Here is a 6,940-nt window from a genome sequence, read left to right as displayed (position 1 = left end):
CAGACATGTGATTTCATCAATGACATTTGTGATGTCATCTTTGATGTCCTGGGTGTTAGTCTTACCAGTGCACAGTGGTGGCGCGAGTTATGGTTGCTTAGCTTACCATAACTGGCGAACTTTAAGGGTTTTTCGGTTTTACTTGGAACCATAACATCCCTTTAACAAAGTTTTTTCACTGAATTTCATAGGTTTTTAGTAGCACAACTTAACCATAACGTCCCTTTAACAAAGTTTTTTCACTGAATATATATATATAGATAAGAAATAGGGAGATCAATCGAAGGCATTTCAAGTGCAAAGCCAATCAACTCGAGCAAGGAGTTCAGGGAAAGCAAGATGTCACCTGCAAACAGGGATTCCTTATGGTACACCCCAGGATAATGTATCGCTCATAGATTATGCCAAGCACTCACCTACACACACAAATAAAAGTGAGGCTAGAGGGCAACCCTCCAATGTACGCCTGCTTAGTGAGAAATTCTCTGAGAGAAACCTCTTTGCCCAGATGCAAGAAATGGGTCTTGTGTAAATTGCTTGGGTTGGCCTTTGAAATGTTGGAGCCACCCCAACATTGTCCACAACACTCAAGAGAACGCTCCACTTTACTCAATCGAGTGAATTCCCATCAACAAATGATATGAGTGCCACTAGGATTTTACACTTTGGTCATTATCTATTAGATCTCCGACCTTTCACACGTTGTTAGAAGCCTACCGCTTTATAAAAATACAGTGATCCTCATGCACTAGTAATGGTAAAAGAGACTTAAACCTATTAATCACTCCCCTTTCGTATAGCTTGGCATTAGTATTGGGACGGGTGATTGGTCTGTAGAAGATCAGTAGGACAGGTCCTTCCCTGGCTTTGGCAAGACTGGCATTATCGCGTCACCCATCAATGGTGCGACTGCTCCATCCCTCCTTTGTGTAGTTAAACAAACTGATCATCAGTACTTGCAGGACCCTTTGTACACGAAAAGTGGGGATATACCCATCTGGCCTTGGGGCTTAGTTGAATTTTAGGGAGTTCACGGCCTTAATCATTTCTTCCTTGGTAATCCAAGCCTCCAAGTTCTCCAGCATGGGGTCTGGCATGGATTCACATGCTCATGAATATTCCCCGTCGTCAGGCTGGGAATCCTCGGTAAAGAAAAAACCAGTATCAGTTTCGTTTCTGATCTGTCTTTCGTAGTAATAACCAATCACTGGTCTCTGCGTCATACTGACCACAGCCAATGACTGCCCTCTACCTAAGCACCGCCTCTGGCAGCCATCTTCAGATTTTTACCGCACGTTCATGTGTTGGGATCCTCGTGCTATTGCTCTCGAGCGTTAGTGCTATTTTTTCACGTTTTTTTCTCAAAACTTCGTTTTTTCCGGTCAAAAGAGCCTCAAGCTCCACCGACTCTCCATCCAATCAACGGGGACCCGTGTCGGATTCGTCTGCGCCCCTCAAGGGTGAAGATTTCGTCGAGCTACGTTTTGGAGGACTCCAGAAGCTTCTCAGGCCCGGACATGGCCCAGGAGAAGGGAAGCTCGACGCCCGGAAAGCTGTTCAGGGTCTGCCCTGGATGCCAGCTGCAGAACGTCTTTAAGGAGGACGAACACTCCTTTTGTCTCTACTGCTTACATGAGGACAAGACGCACGTGGAGAAGGACTGTGCGTTTTGCGGCAATATGTCGGAGCGGACCATGAAGGACCGCCACCAACGCCTCGCCAACTGGCTGGAAGGGAAGAGCCCGTCAGGCGAGAAGAAGAGGAAGAAATCCAAGCGGTCTTCTAAGACCTTTGAGGACGCCCCGGCGACGGGGGTCCAACACAAGGCCAAGCACCGCGAGTCTGCTGGCACCGGGAGCGCCGAACGGTCGGGCTCTACGGGCGCCAGGCAGGGCGCACCCTCCCCGGCACCTTCAGCCACGAGCCAACACTCTGGGTCGGGTAAGAGGAAGGGCGAGCACCCGGCGAAGCTCCTGGAGAGGCCCCGGTCGAGCTCGAAGGCCCCATCGGAGGGGGAGTGAGGCAGTGTCCCCCCCTCAAGGATAAGGCGGTGAGCGCACCTAAGGTGGTGAAGGCCTTAATCCATCCGGCCAAGCCCTCTATCGATACTGTCGCGGCGGCCCTGGCTCAGCCTGTGGAGGCTACACCAGTGGTGGCGACCTCGGGGCTCAGAGTCTCCCTGCCACCTCGGAGGGAGTCCTCTTTCGTGCCCATCGATAGGACCCCCGTGAAATCCCCGGCGGGGAAGAAAAAGGGGGGGCAGGGCGTCCTCGTAGATTCGGCTTCAGAGGAAGAGCTGATCGAGGTCTTAAGCCACGGCCTTGGCGTGGATGAAGACCGGCCCGTCGGGATGGATCCCGACGCAGGTGACGACGACAGCGTCGAGGGTGCCGACGGGGCCCCTGATCGCCCGTCGGATTCCCCTCTGCCAGCGCCGCAAGACAACTCGGCGGCCATTTTGTTGGCTATACAGTCCTTATGCTCAGAGATAAGGACGAGACTACCGTTGCCGACGGAGGAACCTCTCCCGTCGGGGGATCCTGAACCGGGACCTTCTGGTGTTCCCCCGCCCAAGAAAAGAAGGATTCACCCTCCACCTCCTTTTCAGCCGTCGCGACCCGTCCAGCCCTCCTCCCCGTCCACCCGAAGGGATGATACGGGGACTGACACGGCAGCGACGGGTACGGACGACGAGGTATACGACGAGGATCTCCCGTCGTCACCTCCCACCATGGCTTCTCCGCCCGACGAGATTGGATCGTTCCACTCCATGATCGCCAGGGCATCCGAGCTTTTCCAACTCTGCCCTGAGGAGAAGAAAAAGGAAGGATTCCTTTATCAGCGGCGCGAGGCCAAGAGGAAGACGGTCCTCGCGGTGCCTCTACTGGACGACATTTGGGATGAGGGCCTCGCCCTCCTCCAGAACCCTTCCACGACGCCAGCTAGAAGAGACCGGTACGAGAAGAAGTACCGGGTCCCGGACGCGGCCCCCCTGTGCCTCCGGGCGCAGCCTACCCCGGACTCCGTCGTCTCCGCGGCGGCCAGGAAGAAAGCGGGGGGGGTGCGGCCTCCACATCGACTTCCCCACCGGACGGCGAGGGAAAGAAATTGGACGCTATGGGACGCAGGGTCATCTCGTCTGCAGCGACGACGATTAAAGCGGCCAACGCCTTGGCTATCGTGGCCCGCTACGACAGGGAGCTATGGTACAAACTGGCTCGCCTGCTGGACTTCCTACCGGACGACAAGAGGGCGGATGCCCTGGAGATCCTACAGGAAGGTGAGGTGGCGTCGGACCACGCCATCACTATTGCGACGGACATCGCCGACACTGGGTTTCGCCAGTTGGGCAACGGCGTGTGCCTTAGGCGGCGTGGATGGCTCAAGGCTACGGACTTCCGTCAAGACGTACAGACCAGAGTCCTGGACATGCCGTTCGATGGGAACAACCTGTTTGGGAAAACAGTGGACGATTCCCTTCAGGCCATTAAAGCGGACACTGAAACGGCCCGGGCCCTTGGGGTTCTACAGCAACCACGGACGCCATTTCGGAGCAGCGGAGGCAAGGGCGCCTCCAAAGGTTCCGGCGGCGGTTTCTCTACCTACCGTCAAGCGGCCCGCTCGTCGTCTCAGGAGGCCTACAGAGGACGAGGCAAGTCTGGCGGACCCCGCCGTCGTCGCCAAGGAGGTCAAGGCGGCAAAGCCTCGTCGAAACAGGATTGAACCGGCCGTGGGGTCGGGTCCCCACCGAAGCACCCCGGTGGGAGGCCGGCTGGCGAGCTTCGTCAGCGTGTGGGAGTCCATCTCCACCGACCGTTGGGTGCTGGACGCCTTAGCCCGGGGCCACGCGCTCGAGTTTCAAAGAAGGTGCCCGCGCGTCCCCCCCGTGGCCAGGAAAGAGCTTCACGTCCCTCAGCTTCTCCTGGAGGTAAAGGCGTTGCTCAGGAAGGGCGCCATCGAACTCGTCCCAAAGAGGCTTCGGGGCTCCGGAGTTTACTCGAGATACTTCCTCGTGAAGAAGAAGACGGGAGGATGGCGCCCCATCCTAGACCTGCGACGTCTGAACAAGTTCATCAAGGCGCAGAAGTTCCGGATGGTCACCCTCCAGCACGTCCTGGGTCAGCTGGAGGAAGGAGACTTCCTGTCGTCGTTGGATTTGGAGGATGCCTACTTCCATATTCCCATCCTAAAGGGGCACCGAAAATTCCTGAGGTTTGTGGTCCAAGGGCGTCACTACCAGTTCAAAGCCCTCCCCTTCGGACTACGGTCGGCACCCAGGGTATTTACCAAGTGCCTTGCACCGGTGGCAGCGCAGCTGCGCCGCGAGGCGATCCACGTCTACCCCTACCTGGACGACTGGCTCATCCGAGCCAAGACGAGGGAGCTCGCCGTGGAGCACACGGCAAGGACCGTCCAACTTCTCACGGACCTGGGATTCTCCGTGAACTACGCCAGGTCCCACCTGGTACCCGCGCAAAACGCACTGTTTCTGGGAGCGAAGCTCGACACAGTGTCCCTTCTGGCCTCCCTGTCGGAGGAAAGGACCAGGTCCATCCTGGGCAAGGTACAGCGGATGTTGGTTTCCGACGCGGCCAAGGTGAGGTCCATCAAGTCCCTCCTCGGAATGATGTCTTCTTGCATCTACCTCATTCCCATGTGCAGGCTCCGGATGCGCCCGTTGCAGGAGTTCCTGGACGCGCGCTGGATCCAAACGACGGGCGGCTACGAGGAGAGGATCACACTCGACGAGAGTTTCCGCTGAGCGGTCCGGTGGTGGGGCACCCTCGCGCATCTGACGGCGGGCATGGACTTCCAGACCCCAGACCACCAGGAGACAGTGACCACGGATGCCTCCCTGGAAGGGTGGGGAGCGCACACCGAAAATCTGCATGCGAGAGGCCTGTGGCTCCCGACGGAGAAGTCCCTCCATATCAACGTCCTGGAGCTCCGTGCAGTGTTCTGGGCCCTCAGGTCCTTCCTTCCGTCCCTCAAGGGCAAGGTGGTGAGGATCTTCACCGACAACACCACCACCATGTTTTACCTCAGGAAACCGGGCAGAACCAGGTCCCCAGCACTGTCCAAGGAGGCGCAGGACCTGTGGCATTGGGCCGTCGCCCAAAGGATGTTTCTGGTGCCGTTTCATCTGGCAGGGATAAAAAACACCGTCGCTGACTCACTCAGCAGGGAGCTGCGCTCGTGCCACGAGTGGGAACTAAGGCAGGATCTAGTGGATCGCCTCTTCCGACGGTGGGGCACACCCCAGATCGACCTGTTCGCGACGGCGACGAACTCCAAGTGCCGGAGGTTCGCCAGCAGGTTTCCCCAGGCGAGGAGCATGGGCGATGCTTTCTCGTTCCCCTGGGAGGGCCTGTTCCTCTACGCGTTCCCTCCTTTGCCACTGCTAATCCGGCTCGTCAACCAGCTCAAGAGGTCACGGTGCAGGATGATCCTCGTCGCACCTGCGTGGCCGAGGCAGATATAGTTCTCGGACCTTCTGGACTTATCACCGTCCCCGCCAATCAGGCTGCCGGTGGATGCGGATCTACTCTCCAGGGAAGGAGGCGCCATCCTCCACCACGACCCGAAATCGCTGAACTTGCAGGCCTGGCTCCTGCAGCGCTAGAGTTTGGAGGATACGACATACCGGCCGACTGCAGAGAGGTTCTTGCAAAGGCCAGGGCGTCCTCGACTCTTAAATGCTACGGACACAAATGGGAGAGGTTCTCTGTCTGGTGCCACGCACAGAAGATTAACCCTCTACGGATTACGGCTCCCCAGGTACTGCCGTACCTGCTGACGCTGGCCAAAGCTGGACTGGCACACGCGTCCATCAAGATTCATCTTGCTGCGATCTCCCGATACACCAGGACCACGGGCCGGACGTCCTTGTGGTCTCATCGTCTGGTGAAAGAGTTCATGAAGGGACTGTTCAGATCGTTCCCGCCAGTGAAGGCTCCGGCCCCGGCGTGGGAGCTCAACGTGGTGCTGACCAAGCTCATGGGACCTCCGTTCGAGCCTCTGCACTCGGCCCCGTTGAAGTTTCTGTCGTGGAAAACAGCGTTTCTTGTGGCCATCACCTCCGCACGATGGGTGGGAGAGATCCAGGCCCTTTCCTGCAAGGCCCCGTACTTGACTTTTCACGACACGAGGGTAGTGCTCAGGACGCACCCCTCCTTCATGCCCAAGGTACCGTCGGACTTCCATCTCAACGAACCCTTGGTGTTGCCTGTGTTCTTCCCATCGCCTTCGTCGCCGGCTGAGAGGACTTTGCACTTGCTGGATGTGGCTAGAGCGCTGAAGTTCTACGTGGACCGCACAAAGTGTTTTCGGAAGACGTCACAACTCTTTGTGAATTTTGGACCTGTCAACCAGGGGAAGGCTCTCTCGAAGGCTTCCATTTCCAGATGGCTCTCCGGCTGTATCACGTACTGTCATCTGTTGGCAAACCGACCGCTGCCTGGCCGTCCGAGAGCCCATTCCACCAGAGCGATCGCAGCTACCACAGCGTTCCTTTCTGGTGTGCCCCTGCTGGACATATGCAGGGCTGCTACGTGGAGGTCGACGCACACCTTCACGAAATTCTACTGCGTCGATCGGGATTCCAGGGAGGAGTCCAGGGTCGGCCAAGCAGTGCTGCGCAACCTGTTCGCCTGAGGTGAGCCTGGTGAGGAGGTAAGATGCTTAATGTTGGGTTTGATGTAATGCTTAATGTTGAGCCTTTGCCACCTCCCGTGGTTGTGCATGTGTGTACTGCTATGTATTCTTTATTCATGAGCATGTGAATCCATGCCAGACCCCATGCTGGAGAAGGAACAAGTTACTTACCTGTAACTGTTGTTCTCCAGCATGGGTCTGGCATGGATTCACATGCGAACCCTCCCGCCTACCCCTCTGCGGCTCTTCACTTGGTCATACTGCCACTTCACGTGCTTCCAAATCT

The sequence above is a fragment of the Ambystoma mexicanum genome, chromosome 6q, assembly GCF_040938575.1.
Source record: "Ambystoma mexicanum isolate Mex_15411 chromosome 6q, UKY_AmexF1_1, whole genome shotgun sequence".
In the NCBI taxonomy this organism is placed as follows: Eukaryota; Metazoa; Chordata; class Amphibia; order Caudata; family Ambystomatidae; genus Ambystoma; species Ambystoma mexicanum.
Note: the sequence above shows the minus strand (reverse complement) of the source record.